The 18,083-nt window shown below is 49.9% G+C and overlaps 1 protein-coding gene across 1 annotated transcript in view; it reads right to left on the bottom strand.

Annotated features, from left to right (window-relative positions):
* LOC142219342 (uncharacterized) overlaps positions 1-17,667 on the bottom strand; it is a 37,433-nt gene extending 19,766 nt beyond the window's left edge. Inside the window, exon 1 of the mRNA XM_075288325.1 lies at positions 17,624-17,667. The gene's annotated coding sequence lies outside the window, so the exon portion shown is untranslated. The remainder of the gene's footprint in view (positions 1-17,623) is intronic.
* Positions 17,668-18,083: the final 416 nt, after the last annotated feature.

The raw sequence follows: 18,083 nt of genomic DNA on the forward strand, positions 1-18,083 counted from the left end.
AGGACAGCGCCCCCTCCCGTGTACACACACAGTACAGGTATGTTATATGTCACGTATGTACAGGACAGCGCCCCCTCCCGTGTACACACACAGTACAGGTATGTTATATGTCGCGTATGTACAGGACAGCGCCCCCTCCGGTGTACACACACAGTACAGATATGTTATATGTCACGTATGTACAGGACAGCGCCCCCTCCCGTGTACACACACAGTACAGGTATGTTATATGTCGCGTATATACAGGACAGCGCCCCCTCCCGTGTACACACACAGTACAGGTATGTTATATGTCGCGTATGTACAGGACAGCGCCCCCTCCCGTGTACACACACAGTACAGGTATGTTATATGTCACGTATGTACAGGACAGCGCCCCCTCCCATGTACACACAGTACAGGTATGTTATATGTCACATATGTACAGGACAGCGCCCCCTCCCGTGTACACACACAGTACAGGTATGTTATATGTCACATATGTACAGGACAGCGCCCCCTCCCATCTACACACACAGTACAGGTATGTTATATGTCACGTATGTACAGGGACAGCGCCCCCTCCCGTGTACACACACAGTACAGGTATGTTATATGTCACGTATGTACAGGACAGCGCCCCCTCCCGTGTACACACACAGTACAGGTATGTTATATGTCACGTATGTACAGGACAGCGCCCCCTCCCGTGTACACACACAGTACAGATATGTTATATGTCGCGTATGTACAGGACAGCGCCCCCTCCCATGTACAAACAGTACAGGTATGTTATATGTCACGTATGTACAGGACAGCACCCCCTCCCATGTACAAACAGTACAGGTATGTTATATGTCACGTATGTACAGGACAGCGCCCCCTCCCATGTACACACAGTACAGGTATGTTATATGTCACATATGTACAGGACAGCGCCCCCTCCCGTGTACACACACAGTACAGGTATGTTATATGTCACATATGTACAGGACAGCGCCCCCTCCCATCTACACACACAGTACAGGTATGTTATATGTCACGTATGTACAGGGACAGCGCCCCCTCCCGTGTACACACACAGTACAGGTATGTTATATGTCACGTATGTACAGGGACAGCGCCCCCTCCCGTGTACACACACAGTACAGATATGTTATATGTCACGTATGTACAGGACAGCGCCCCCTCCCGTGTACACACACAGTACAGATATGTTATATGTCACGTATGTACAGGACAGCGCCCCCTCCCGTGTACACACACAGTACAGATATGTTATATGTCACGTATGTACAGGACAGCGCCCCCTCCCGTGTACACACACAGTACAGATATGTTATATGTCGCGTATGTACAGGACAGCGCCCCCTCCGGTGTACACACACAGTACAGATATGTTATATGTCACGTATGTACAGGACAGCGCCCCCTCCCGTGTACACACACAGGACAGGTATGTTATATGTCGCGTATGTACAGGACAGCGCCCCCTCCCGTGTACACACACAGTACAGGTATGTTATATGTCGCGTATGTACAGGACAGCGCCCCCTCCCGTGTACACACACAGTACAGGTATGTTATATGTCACGTATGTACAGGGACAGCGCCCCCTCCCGTGTACACACACAGTACAGATATGTTATATGTCACGTATGTACAGGGACAGCGCCCCCTCCCGTGTACACACACAGTACAGATATGTTATATGTCACGTATGTACAGGACAGCGCCCCCTCCCGTGTACACACACAGTACAGGTATGTTATATGTCACGTATGTACAGGACAGCGCCCCCTCCCGTGTACACACACAGTACAGGTATGTTATATGTCGCGTATGAACAGGACAGCGCCCCCTCCGGTGTACACACACAGTACAGATATGTTATATGTCACGTATGTACAGGACAGCGCCCCCTCCCGTGTACACACACAGGACAGGTATGTTATATGTCACGTATGTACAGGACAGCGCCCCCTCCCGTGTACACACACAGTACAGGTATGTTATATGTCACATATGTACAGGACAGCGCCCCCTCCCGTGTACACACACAGTACAGGTATGTTATATGTCACATATGTACAGGACAGCGCCCCCTCCCATCTACACACACAGTACAGGTATGTTATATGTCACGTATGTACAGGGACAGCGCCCCCTCCCGTGTACACACACAGTACAGGTATGTTATATGTCACGTATGTACAGGACAGCGCCCCCTCCCGTGTACACACACAGTACAGATATGTTATATGTCGCGTATGTACAGGACAGCGCCCCCTCCCATGTACAAACAGTACAGGTATGTTATATGTCACGTATGTACAGGACAGCACCCCCTCCCATGTACAAACAGTACAGGTATGTTATATGTCACGTATGTACAGGACAGCGCCCCCTCCCATGTACACACAGTACAGGTATGTTATATGTCACATATGTACAGGACAGCGCCCCCTCCCGTGTACACACACAGTACAGGTATGTTATATGTCACATATGTACAGGACAGCGCCCCCTCCCATCTACACACACAGTACAGGTATGTTATATGTCACGTATGTACAGGGACAGCGCCCCCTCCCGTGTACACACACAGTACAGGTATGTTATATGTCACGTATGTACAGGACAGCGCCCCCTCCCGTGTACACACACAGTACAGATATGTTATATGTCGCGTATGTACAGGACAGCGCCCCCTCCCATGTACACACAGTACAGGTATGTTATATGTCACGTATGTACAGGACAGCACCCCCTCCCATGTACAAACAGTACAGGTATGTTATATGTCACGTATGTACAGGACAGCACCCCCTCCCGTGTACACACAGTACAGGTATGTTATATGTCGCGTATGTACAGGACAGCACCCCCTCCCGTGTACACACACAGTACAGGTATGTTATATGTCACGTATGTACAGGGACAGCGCCCCCTCCCGTGCACACACACAGTACAGGTATGTTATATGTCACGTATGTACAGGACAGCGCCCCCTCCCGTGTACACACACAGTACAGATATGTTATATGTCGCGTATGTACAGGACAGCGCCCCCTCCCATGTACAAACAGTACAGGTATGTTATATGTCACGTATGTACAGGACAGCACCCCCTCCCATGTACAAACAGTACAGGTATGTTATATGTCACGTATGTACAGGACAGCGCCCCCTCCCATGTACACACAGTACAGGTATGTTATATGTCACATATGTACAGGACAGCGCCCCCTCCCGTGTACACACACAGTACAGGTATGTTATATGTCACATATGTACAGGACAGCGCCCCCTCCCATCTACACACACAGTACAGGTATGTTATATGTCACGTATGTACAGGGACAGCGCCCCCTCCCGTGTACACACACAGTACAGGTATGTTATATGTCACGTATGTACAGGACAGCGCCCCCTCCCGTGTACACACACAGTACAGATATGTTATATGTCACGTATGTACAGGACAGCGCCCCCTCCCGTGTACACACACAGTACAGATATGTTATATGTCACGTATGTACAGGACAGCGCCCCCTCCCGTGTACACACACAGTACAGGTATGTTATATGTCACGTATGTACAGGACAGCGCCCCCTCCCGTGTACACACACAGTACAGGTATGTTATATGTCGCGTATGTACAGGACAGCGCCCCCTCCGGTGTACACACACAGTACAGATATGTTATATGTCACGTATGTACAGGACAGCGCCCCCTCCCGTGTACACACACAGTACAGGTATGTTATATGTCGCGTATATACAGGACAGCGCCCCCTCCCGTGTACACACACAGTACAGGTATGTTATATGTCGCGTATGTACAGGACAGCGCCCCCTCCCGTGTACACACACAGTACAGGTATGTTATATGTCACGTATGTACAGGACAGCGCCCCCTCCCATGTACACACAGTACAGGTATGTTATATGTCACATATGTACAGGACAGCGCCCCCTCCCGTGTACACACACAGTACAGGTATGTTATATGTCACATATGTACAGGACAGCGCCCCCTCCCATCTACACACACAGTACAGGTATGTTATATGTCACGTATGTACAGGGACAGCGCCCCCTCCCGTGTACACACACAGTACAGGTATGTTATATGTCACGTATGTACAGGACAGCGCCCCCTCCCGTGTACACACACAGTACAGGTATGTTATATGTCACGTATGTACAGGACAGCGCCCCCTCCCGTGTACACACACAGTACAGATATGTTATATGTCGCGTATGTACAGGACAGCGCCCCCTCCCATGTACAAACAGTACAGGTATGTTATATGTCACGTATGTACAGGACAGCACCCCCTCCCATGTACAAACAGTACAGGTATGTTATATGTCACGTATGTACAGGACAGCGCCCCCTCCCATGTACACACAGTACAGGTATGTTATATGTCACATATGTACAGGACAGCGCCCCCTCCCGTGTACACACACAGTACAGGTATGTTATATGTCACATATGTACAGGACAGCGCCCCCTCCCATCTACACACACAGTACAGGTATGTTATATGTCACGTATGTACAGGGACAGCGCCCCCTCCCGTGTACACACACAGTACAGGTATGTTATATGTCACGTATGTACAGGGACAGCGCCCCCTCCCGTGTACACACACAGTACAGATATGTTATATGTCACGTATGTACAGGACAGCGCCCCCTCCCGTGTACACACACAGTACAGATATGTTATATGTCACGTATGTACAGGACAGCGCCCCCTCCCGTGTACACACACAGTACAGGTATGTTATATGTCACGTATGTACAGGACAGCGCCCCCTCCCGTGTACACACACAGTACAGGTATGTTATATGTCACGTATGTACAGGACAGCGCCCCCTCCCGTGTACACACACAGTACAGATATGTTATATGTCACGTATGTACAGGACAGCGCCCCCTCCCGTGTACACACACAGTACAGATATGTTATATGTCGCGTATGTACAGGACAGCGCCCCCTCCGGTGTACACACACAGTACAGATATGTTATATGTCACGTATGTACAGGACAGCGCCCCCTCCCGTGTACACACACAGGACAGGTATGTTATATGTCGCGTATGTACAGGACAGCGCCCCCTCCCGTGTACACACACAGTACAGGTATGTTATATGTCGCGTATGTACAGGACAGCGCCCCCTCCCGTGTACACACACAGTACAGGTATGTTATATGTCACGTATGTACAGGGACAGCGCCCCCTCCCGTGTACACACACAGTACAGATATGTTATATGTCACGTATGTACAGGGACAGCGCCCCCTCCCGTGTACACACACAGTACAGATATGTTATATGTCACGTATGTACAGGACAGCGCCCCCTCCCGTGTACACACACAGTACAGGTATGTTATATGTCACGTATGTACAGGACAGCGCCCCCACCCGTGTACACACACAGTACAGGTATGTTATATGTCGCGTATGAACAGGACAGCGCCCCCTCCGGTGTACACACACAGTACAGATATGTTATATGTCACGTATGTACAGGACAGCGCCCCCTCCCGTGTACACACACAGGACAGGTATGTTATATGTCACGTATGTACAGGACAGCGCCCCCTCCCGTGTACACACACAGTACAGGTATGTTATATGTCGCGTATGTACAGGACAGCGCCCCCTCCCGTGTACACACACAGTACAGGTATGTTATATGTCACGTATGTACAGGGACAGCGCCCCCTCCCGTGTACACACACAGTACAGATATGTTATATGTCACGTATGTACAGGGACAGCGCCCCCTCCCGTGTACACACACAGTACAGATATGTTATATGTCACGTATGTACAGGACAGCGCCCCCTCCCGTGTACACACACAGTACAGGTATGTTATATGTCACGTATGTACAGGACAGCACCCCCTCCCATGTACAAACAGTACAGGTATGTTATATGTCACGTATTTACAGGACAGCGCCCCCTCCCATGTACACACAGTACAGGTATGTTATATGTCACATATGTACAGGACAGCGCCCCCTCCCGTGTACACACACAGTACAGGTATGTTATATGTCACATATGTACAGGACAGCGCCCCCTCCCATCTACACACACAGTACAGGTATGTTATATGTCACGTATGTACAGGGACAGCGCCCCCTCCCGTGTACACACACAGTACAGGTATGTTATATGTCACGTATGTACAGGACAGCGCCCCCTCCCGTGTACACACACAGTACAGATATGTTATATGTCGCGTATGTACAGGACAGCGCCCCCTCCCATGTACAAACAGTACAGGTATGTTATATGTCACGTATGTACAGGACAGCACCCCCTCCCATGTACAAACAGTACAGGTATGTTATATGTCACGTATGTACAGGACAGCGCCCCCTCCCATGTACACACAGTACAGGTATGTTATATGTCACATATGTACAGGACAGCGCCCCCTCCCGTGTACACACACAGTACAGGTATGTTATATGTCACATATGTACAGGACAGCGCCCCCTCCCATCTACACACACAGTACAGGTATGTTATATGTCACGTATGTACAGGGACAGCGCCCCCTCCCGTGTACACACACAGTACAGGTATGTTATATGTCACGTATGTACAGGACAGCGCCCCCTCCCGTGTACACACACAGTACAGATATGTTATATGTCGCGTATGTACAGGACAGCGCCCCCTCCGATGTACACACACAGTACAGATATGTTATATGTCACGTATGTACAGGACAGCGCCCCCTCCCGTGTACACACACAGTACAGGTATGTTATATGTCGCGTATGTACAGGACAGCGCCCCCTCCCGTGTACACACACAGTACAGGTATGTTATATGTCGCGTATGTACAGGACAGCGCCCCCTCCCGTGTACACACACAGTACAGGTATGTTATATGTCACGTATGTACAGGGACAGCGCCCCCTCCCGTGTACACACACAGTACAGATATGTTATATGTCACGTATGTACAGGGACAGCGCCCCCTCCCGTGTACACACACAGTACAGATATGTTATATGTCACGTATGTACAGGACAGCGCCCCCTCCCGTGTACACACACAGTACAGGTATGTTATATGTCACGTATGTACAGGACAGCGCCCCCTCCCGTGTACACACACAGTACAGGTATGTTATATGTCGCGTATGTACAGGACAGCGCCCCCTCCCATGAACACACAGTACAGGTATGTTATATGTCACGTATGTACAGGACAGCACCCCCTCCCATGTACAAACAGTACAGGTATGTTATATGTCACGTATGTACAGGACAGCGCCCCCTCCCATGTACACACAGTACAGGTATGTTATATGTCACATATGTACAGGACAGCGCCCCCTCCCGTGTACACACACAGTACAGGTATGTTATATGTCACATATGTACAGGACAGCGCCCCCTCCCATCTACACACACAGTACAGGTATGTTATATGTCACGTATGTACAGGGACAGCGCCCCCTCCCGTGTACACACACAGTACAGGTATGTTATATGTCACGTATGTACAGGACAGCGCCCCCTCCCGTGTACACACACAGTACAGATATGTTATATGTCGCGTATGTACAGGACAGCGCCCCCTCCGATGTACACACACAGTACAGATATGTTATATGTCACGTATGTACAGGACAGCGCCCCCTCCCGTGTACACACACAGTACAGGTATGTTATATGTCGCGTATGTACAGGACAGCGCCCCCTCCCGTGTACACACACAGTACAGGTATGTTATATGTCGCGTATGTACAGGACAGCGCCCCCTCCTGTGTACACACACAGTACAGGTATGTTATATGTCACGTATGTACAGGGACAGCGCCCCCTCCCGTGTACACACACAGTACAGATATGTTATATGTCACGTATGTACAGGGACAGCGCCCCCTCCCGTGTACACACACAGTACAGATATGTTATATGTCACGTATGTACAGGACAGCGCCCCCTCCCGTGTACACACACAGTACAGGTATGTTATATGTCACGTATGTACAGGACAGCGCCCCCTCCCGTGTACACACACAGTACAGGTATGTTATATGTCGCGTATGTACAGGACAGCGCCCCCTCCCATGTACACACAGTACAGGTATGTTATATGTCACGTATGTACAGGACAGCACCCCCTCCCATGTACAAACAGTACAGGTATGTTATATGTCACGTATGTACAGGACAGCGCCCCCTCCCATGTACACACAGTACAGGTATGTTATATGTCACATATGTACAGGACAGCGCCCCCTCCCGTGTACACACACAGTACAGGTATGTTATATGTCACATATGTACAGGACAGCGCCCCCTCCCATCTACACACACAGTACAGGTATGTTATATGTCACGTATGTACAGGGACAGCGCCCCCTCCCGTGTACACACACAGTACAGGTATGTTATATGTCACGTATGTACAGGACAGCGCCCCCTCCCGTGTACACACACAGTACAGATATGTTATATGTCGCGTATGTACAGGACAGCGCCCCCTCTGATGTACACACACAGTACAGATATGTTATATGTCACGTATGTACAGGACAGCGCCCCCTCCCGTGTACACACACAGTACAGGTATGTTATATGTCGCGTATGTACAGGACAGCGCCCCCTCCCGTGTACACACACAGTACAGGTATGTTATATGTCACGTATGTACAGGACAGCGCCCCCTCCCGTGTACACACACAGTACAGGTATGTTATATGTCGCGTATGTACAGGACAGCGCCCCCTCCCGTGTACACACACAGTACAGGTATGTTATATGTCACGTATGTACAGGGACAGCGCCCCCTCCCGTGTACACACACAGTACAGATATGTTATATGTCACGTATGTACAGGGACAGCGCCCCCTCCCGTGTACACACACAGTACAGATATGTTATATGTCACGTATGTACAGGACAGCGCCCCCTCCCGTGTACACACACAGTACAGGTATGTTATATGTCACGTATGTACAGGACAGCGCCCCCTCCCGTGTACACACACAGTACAGGTATGTTATATGTCGCGTATGTACAGGACAGCGCCCCCTCCCATGTACACACAGTACAGGTATGTTATATGTCACGTATGTACAGGACAGCACCCCCTCCCATGTACAAACAGTACAGGTATGTTATATGTCACGTATGTACAGGACAGCACCCCCTCCCGTGTACACACAGTACAGGTATGTTATATGTCGCGTATGTACAGGACAGCACCCCCTCCCGTGTACACACACAGTACAGGTATGTTATATGTCACGTATGTACAGGGACAGCGCCCCCTCCCGTGCACACACACAGTACAGGTATGTTATATGTCACGTATGTACAGGACAGCGCCCCCTCCCGTGTACACACACAGTACAGATATGTTATATGTCGCGTATGTACAGGACAGCGCCCCCTCCCATGTACAAACAGTACAGGTATGTTATATGTCACGTATGTACAGGACAGCACCCCCTCCCATGTACAAACAGTACAGGTATGTTATATGTCACGTATGTACAGGACAGCGCCCCCTCCCATGTACACACAGTACAGGTATGTTATATGTCACATATGTACAGGACAGCGCCCCCTCCCGTGTACACACACAGTACAGGTATGTTATATGTCACATATGTACAGGACAGCGCCCCCTCCCATCTACACACACAGTACAGGTATGTTATATGTCACATATGTACAGGACAGCGCCCCCTCCCATCTACACACACAGTACAGGTATGTTATATGTCACGTATGTACAGGACAGCGCCCCCTCCTGTGTACACACACAGTACAGGTATGTTATATGTCACGTATGTACAGGACAGCGCCCCCTCCCGTGTACACACACAGTACAGATATGTTATATGTCACGTATGTACAGGACAGCGCCCCCTCCCGTGTACACACACAGTACAGGTATGTTATATGTCACGTATGTACAGGACAGCGCCCCCTCCCGTGTACACACACAGTACAGGTATGTTATATGTCGCGTATGTACAGGACAGCGCCCCCTCCGGTGTACACACACAGTACAGATATGTTATATGTCACGTATGTACAGGACAGCGCCCCCTCCCGTGTACACACACAGTACAGGTATGTTATATGTCGCGTATGTACAGGACAGCGCCCCCTCCCGTGTACACACACAGTACAGGTATGTTATATGTCGCGTATGTACAGGACAGCGCCCCCTCCCGTGTACACACACAGTACAGGTATGTTATATGTCACGTATGTACAGGACAGCGCCCCCTCCCATGTACACACAGTACAGGTATGTTATATGTCACATATGTACAGGACAGCGCCCCCTCCCGTGTACACACACAGTACAGGTATGTTATATGTCACATATGTACAGGACAGCGCCCCCTCCCATCTACACACACAGTACAGGTATGTTATATGTCACGTATGTACAGGGACAGCGCCCCCTCCCGTGTACACACACAGTACAGGTATGTTATATGTCACGTATGTACAGGACAGCGCCCCCTCCCGTGTACACACACAGTACAGGTATGTTATATGTCACGTATGTACAGGACAGCGCCCCCTCCCGTGTACACACACAGTACAGATATGTTATATGTCGCGTATGTACAGGACAGCGCCCCCTCCCATGTACAAACAGTACAGGTATGTTATATGTCACGTATGTACAGGACAGCACCCCCTCCCATGTACAAACAGTACAGGTATGTTATATGTCACGTATGTACAGGACAGCGCCCCCTCCCATGTACACACAGTACAGGTATGTTATATGTCACATATGTACAGGACAGCGCCCCCTCCCGTGTACACACACAGTACAGGTATGTTATATGTCACATATGTACAGGACAGCGCCCCCTCCCATCTACACACACAGTACAGGTATGTTATATGTCACGTATGTACAGGGACAGCGCCCCCTCCCGTGTACACACACAGTACAGGTATGTTATATGTCACGTATGTACAGGGACAGCGCCCCCTCCCGTGTACACACACAGTACAGATATGTTATATGTCACGTATGTACAGGACAGCGCCCCCTCCCGTGTACACACACAGTACAGGTATGTTATATGTCGCGTATGTACAGGACAGCGCCCCCTCCCGTGTACACACACAGTACAGGTATGTTATATGTCACGTATGTACAGGACAGCGCCCCCTCCCGTGTACACACACAGTACAGGTATGTTATATGTCGCGTATGTACAGGACAGCGCCCCCTCCCGTGTACACACACAGTACAGGTATGTTATATGTCACGTATGTACAGGGACAGCGCCCCCTCCCGTGTACACACACAGTACAGATATGTTATATGTCACGTATGTACAGGGACAGCGCCCCCTCCCGTGTACACACACAGTACAGATATGTTATATGTCACGTATGTACAGGACAGCGCCCCCTCCCGTGTACACACACAGTACAGGTATGTTATATGTCACGTATGTACAGGACAGCGCCCCCTCCCGTGTACACACACAGTACAGGTATGTTATATGTCGCGTATGTACAGGGACAGCGCCCCCTCCCGTGTACACACACAGTACAGATATGTTATATGTCACGTATGTACAGGACAGCGCCCCCTCCCGTGTACACACACAGTACAGATATGTTATATGTCACGTATGTACAGGGACAGCGCCCCCTCCCGTGTACACACACAGTACAGATATGTTATATGTCACGTATGTACAGGACAGCGCCCCCTCCCGTGTACACACACAGTACAGGTATGTTATATGTCACGTATGTACAGGACAGCGCCCCCTCCCGTGTACACACACAGTACAGGTATGTTATATGTCGCGTATGTACAGGACAGCGCCCCCTCCCATGTACACACAGTACAGGTATGTTATATGTCACGTATGTACAGGACAGCACCCCCTCCCATGTACAAACAGTACAGGTATGTTATATGTCACGTATGTACAGGACAGCACCCCCTCCCGTGTACACACAGTACAGGTATGTTATATGTCGCGTATGTACAGGACAGCACCCCCTCCCGTGTACACACACAGTACAGGTATGTTATATGTCACGTATGTACAGGGACAGCGCCCCCTCCCGTGCACACACACAGTACAGATATGTTATATGTCACGTATGTACAGGACAGCGCCCCCTCCCGTGTACACACACAGTACAGATATGTTATATGTCGCGTATGTACAGGACAGCGCCCCCTCCCATGTACAAACAGTACAGGTATGTTATATGTCACGTATGTACAGGACAGCACCCCCTCCCATGTACAAACAGTACAGGTATGTTATATGTCACGTATGTACAGGACAGCGCCCCCTCCCATGTACACACAGTACAGGTATGTTATATGTCACATATGTACAGGACAGCGCCCCCTCCCGTGTACACACACAGTACAGGTATGTTATATGTCACATATGTACAGGACAGCGCCCCCTCCCATCTACACACACAGTACAGGTATGTTATATGTCACGTATGTACAGGGACAGCGCCCCCTCCCGTGTACACACACAGTACAGGTATGTTATATGTCACGTATGTACAGGACAGCGCCCCCTCCCGTGTACACACACAGTACAGATATGTTATATGTCACGTATGTACAGGACAGCGCCCCCTCCCGTGTACACACACAGTACAGATATGTTATATGTCACGTATATACAGGACAGCGCCCCCTCCCGTGTACACACACAGTACAGGTATGTTATATGTCACGTATGTACAGGACAGCGCCCCCTCCCGTGTACACACACAGTACAGGTATGTTATATGTCGCGTATGTACAGGACAGCGCCCCCTCCGGTGTACACACACAGTACAGATATGTTATATGTCACGTATGTACAGGACAGCGCCCCCTCCCGTGTACACACACAGTACAGGTATGTTATATGTCGCGTATGTACAGGACAGCGCCCCCTCCCGTGTACACACACAGTACAGGTATGTTATATGTCGCGTATGTACAGGACAGCGCCCCCTCCCGTGTACACACACAGTACAGGTATGTTATATGTCACGTATGTACAGGACAGCGCCCCCTCCCATGTACACACAGTACAGGTATGTTATATGTCACATATGTACAGGACAGCGCCCCCTCCCGTGTACACACACAGTACAGGTATGTTATATGTCACATATGTACAGGACAGCGCCCCCTCCCATCTACACACACAGTACAGGTATGTTATATGTCACGTATGTACAGGGACAGCGCCCCCTCCCGTGTACACACACAGTACAGGTATGTTATATGTCACGTATGTACAGGACAGCGCCCCCTCCCGTGTACACACACAGTACAGGTATGTTATATGTCACGTATGTACAGGACAGCGCCCCCTCCCGTGTACACACACAGTACAGATATGTTATATGTCGCGTATGTACAGGACAGCGCCCCCTCCCATGTACAAACAGTACAGGTATGTTATACGTCACGTATGTACAGGACAGCACCCCCTCCCATGTACAAACAGTACAGGTATGTTATATGTCACGTATGTACAGGACAGCGCCCCCTCCCATGTACACACAGTACAGGTATGTTATATGTCACATATGTACAGGACAGCGCCCCCTCCCGTGTACACACACAGTACAGGTATGTTATATGTCACATATGTACAGGACAGCGCCCCCTCCCATCTACACACACAGTACAGGTATGTTATATGTCACGTATGTACAGGGACAGCGCCCCCTCCCGTGTACACACACAGTACAGGTATGTTATATGTCACGTATGTACAGGGACAGCGCCCCCTCCCGTATACACACACAGTACAGATATGTTATATGTCACGTATGTACAGGACAGCGCCCCCTCCCGTGTACACACACAGTACAGATATGTTATATGTCACGTATGTACAGGACAGCGCCCCCTCCCGTGTACACACACAGTACAGGTATGTTATATGTCACGTATGTACAGGACAGCGCCCCCTCCCGTGTACACACACAGTACAGGTATGTTATATGTCACGTATGTACAGGACAGCGCCCCCTCCCGTGTACACACACAGTACAGGTATGTTATATGTCACGTATGTACAGGACAGCGCCCCCTCCCGTGTACACACACAGTACAGGTATGTTATATGTCGCGTATGTACAGGACAGCGCCCCCTCCGGTGTACACACACAGTACAGATATGTTATATGTCACGTATGTACAGGACAGCGCCCCCTCCCGTGTACACACACAGGACAGGTATGTTATATGTCGCGTATGTACAGGACAGCGCCCCCTCCCGTGTAAACACACAGTACAGGTATGTTATATGTCGCGTATGTACAGGACAGCGCCCCCTCCCGTGTACACACACAGTACAGGTATGTTATATGTCACGTATGTACAGGGACAGCGCCCCCTCCCGTGTACACACACAGTACAGATATGTTATATGTCACGTATGTACAGGGACAGCGCCCCCTCCCGTGTACACACACAGTACAGATATGTTATATGTCACGTATGTACAGGACAGCGCCCCCTCCCGTGTACACACACAGTACAGGTATGTTATATGTCACGTATGTACAGGACAGCGCCCCCTCCCGTGTACACACACAGTACAGGTATGTTATATGTCGCGTATGTACAGGACAGCGCCCCCTCCGGTGTACACACACAGTACAGATATGTTATATGTCACGTATGTACAGGACAGCGCCCCCTCCCGTGTACACACACAGGACAGGTATGTTATATGTCACGTATGTACAGGACAGCGCCCCCTCCCGTGTACACACACAGTACAGGTATGTTATATGTCGCGTATGTACAGGACAGCGCCCCCTCCCGTGTACACACACAGTACAGGTATGTTATATGTCACGTATGTACAGGGACAGCGCCCCCTCCCGTGTACACACACAGTACAGATATGTTATATGTCACGTATGTACAGGGACAGCGCCCCCTCCCGTGTACACACACAGTACAGATATGTTATATGTCACGTATGTACAGGACAGCGCCCCCTCCCGTGTACACACACAGTACAGGTATGTTATATGTCACGTATGTACAGGACAGCGCCCCCTCCCGTGTACACACACAGTACAGGTATGTTATATGTCGCGTATGTACAGGACAGCGCCCCCTCCCGTGTACACACACAGTACAGGTATGTTATATGTCGCGTATGTACAGGACAGCGCCCCCTCCCGTGTACACACACAGTACAGGTATGTTATATGTCACGTATGTACAGGACAGCGCCCCCTCCCATGTACACACAGTACAGGTATGTTATATGTCACATATGTACAGGACAGCGCCCCCTCCCGTGTACACACACAGTACAGGTATGTTATATGTCACATATGTACAGGACAGCGCCCCCTCCCATCTACACACACAGTACAGGTATGTTATATGTCACGTATGTACAGGGACAGCGCCCCCTCCCGTGTACACACACAGTACAGGTATGTTATATGTCACGTATGTACAGGACAGCGCCCCCTCCCGTGTACACACACAGTACAGGTATGTTATATGTCACGTATGTACAGGACAGCGCCCCCTCCCGTGTACACACACAGTACAGATATGTTATATGTCGCGTATGTACAGGACAGCGCCCCCTCCCATGTACAAACAGTACAGGTATGTTATACGTCACGTATGTACAGGACAGCACCCCCTCCCATGTACAAACAGTACAGGTATGTTATATGTCACGTATGTACAGGACAGCGCCCCCTCCCATGTACACACAGTACAGGTATGTTATATGTCACATATGTACAGGACAGCGCCCCCTCCCGTGTACACACACAGTACAGGTATGTTATATGTCACATATGTACAGGACAGCGCCCCCTCCCATCTACACACACAGTACAGGTATGTTATATGTCACGTATGTACAGGGACAGCGCCCCCTCCCGTGTACACACACAGTACAGGTATGTTATATGTCACGTATGTACAGGGACAGCGCCCCCTCCCGTATACACACACAGTACAGATATGTTATATGTCACGTATGTACAGGACAGCGCCCCCTCCCGTGTACACACACAGTACAGATATGTTATATGTCACGTATGTACAGGACAGCGCCCCCTCCCGTGTACACACACAGTACAGGTATGTTATATGTCACGTATGTACAGGACAGCGCCCCCTCCCGTGTACACACACAGTACAGGTATGTTATATGTCACGTATGTACAGGACAGCGCCCCCTCCCGTGTACACACACAGTACAGGTATGTTATATGTCACGTATGTACAGGACAGCGCCCCCTCCCGTGTACACACACAGTACAGGTATGTTATATGTCGCGTATGTACAGGACAGCGCCCCCTCCGGTGTACACACACAGTACAGATATGTTATATGTCACGTATGTACAGGACAGCGCCCCCTCCCGTGTACACACACAGGACAGGTATGTTATATGTCGCGTATGTACAGGACAGCGCCCCCTCCCGTGTAAACACACAGTACAGGTATGTTATATGTCGCGTATGTACAGGACAGCGCCCCCTCCCGTGTACACACACAGTACAGGTATGTTATATGTCACGTATGTACAGGGACAGCGCCCCCTCCCGTGTACACACACAGTACAGATATGTTATATGTCACGTATGTACAGGGACAGCGCCCCCTCCCGTGTACACACACAGTACAGATATGTTATATGTCACGTATGTACAGGACAGCGCCCCCTCCCGTGTACACACACAGTACAGGTATGTTATATGTCACGTATGTACAGGACAGCGCCCCCTCCCGTGTACACACACAGTACAGGTATGTTATATGTCGCGTATGTACAGGACAGCGCCCCCTCCGGTGTACACACACAGTACAGATATGTTATATGTCACGTATGTACAGGACAGCGCCCCCTCCCGTGTACACACACAGGACAGGTATGTTATATGTCACGTATGTACAGGACAGCGCCCCCTCCCGTGTACACACACAGTACAGGTATGTTATATGTCGCGTATGTACAGGACAGCGCCCCCTCCCGTGTACACACACAGTACAGGTATGTTATATGTCACGTATGTACAGGGACAGCGCCCCCTCCCGTGTACACACACAGTACAGATATGTTATATGTCACGTATGTACAGGGACAGCGCCCCCTCCCGTGTACACACACAGTACAGATATGTTATATGTCACGTATGTACAGGACAGCGCCCCCTCCCGTGTACACACACAGTACAGGTATGTTATATGTCACGTATGTACAGGACAGCGCCCCCTCCCGTGTACACACACAGTACAGGTATGTTATATGTCACGTATGTACAGGGACAGCGCCCCCTCCCGTGTACACACACAGTACAGATATGTTATATGTCACGTATGTACAGGACAGCGCCCCCTCCCGTGTACACACACAGTACAGGTATGTTATATGTCACGTATGTACAGGGACAGCGCCCCCTCCCGTGTACACACACAGTACAGGTATGTTATATGTCACGTATGTACAGGGACAGCGCCCCCTCCCGTGTACACACACAGTACAGATATGTTATATGTCACGTATGTACAGGACAGCGCCCCCTCCCGTGTACACACAGACATCACTTACATACCCGTCCTCAGGCTCCGCTCCCAGTGACGGCAGGACCTGTAATGATGTCACTGCCATGTGACCAGTCATGTGAGGGGGCGGGGTTCAGTAGTGGGTGTGGCTGACAGGACTGTCCATGTATAGGCGGCAGTGATTTACTGTAAGGGGTGGAGAGCATGCTGGGAGTTGTAGTCCTCTCTTGCCTGTCATATCCCATAATAGTCACATTAACCCCTTCCCGCCGATGGCATTTTTTAATTTTTGTTTTTGACTCCCCTCCTTCTAAACCTCATAACTTTTTTATTTCTCCGCTCCCAGAGCCATATGAGGTCTTAATCTTTGCGGGACAGATTTTTCTTCATGATGCCGCCATTATTTATTCTATATAATGTACTGGGAAGCTGGAAAATAATTCAGAATGGGGTGGATTTGAAGAAAAAATGCATTTCTGCGACTTTCTTACGGGCTTTGGTTTTACGGCG

Source organism: Leptodactylus fuscus, chromosome 10 (assembly GCF_031893055.1).
Source record: "Leptodactylus fuscus isolate aLepFus1 chromosome 10, aLepFus1.hap2, whole genome shotgun sequence".
NCBI lineage: Eukaryota > Metazoa > Chordata > Amphibia > Anura > Leptodactylidae > Leptodactylus > Leptodactylus fuscus.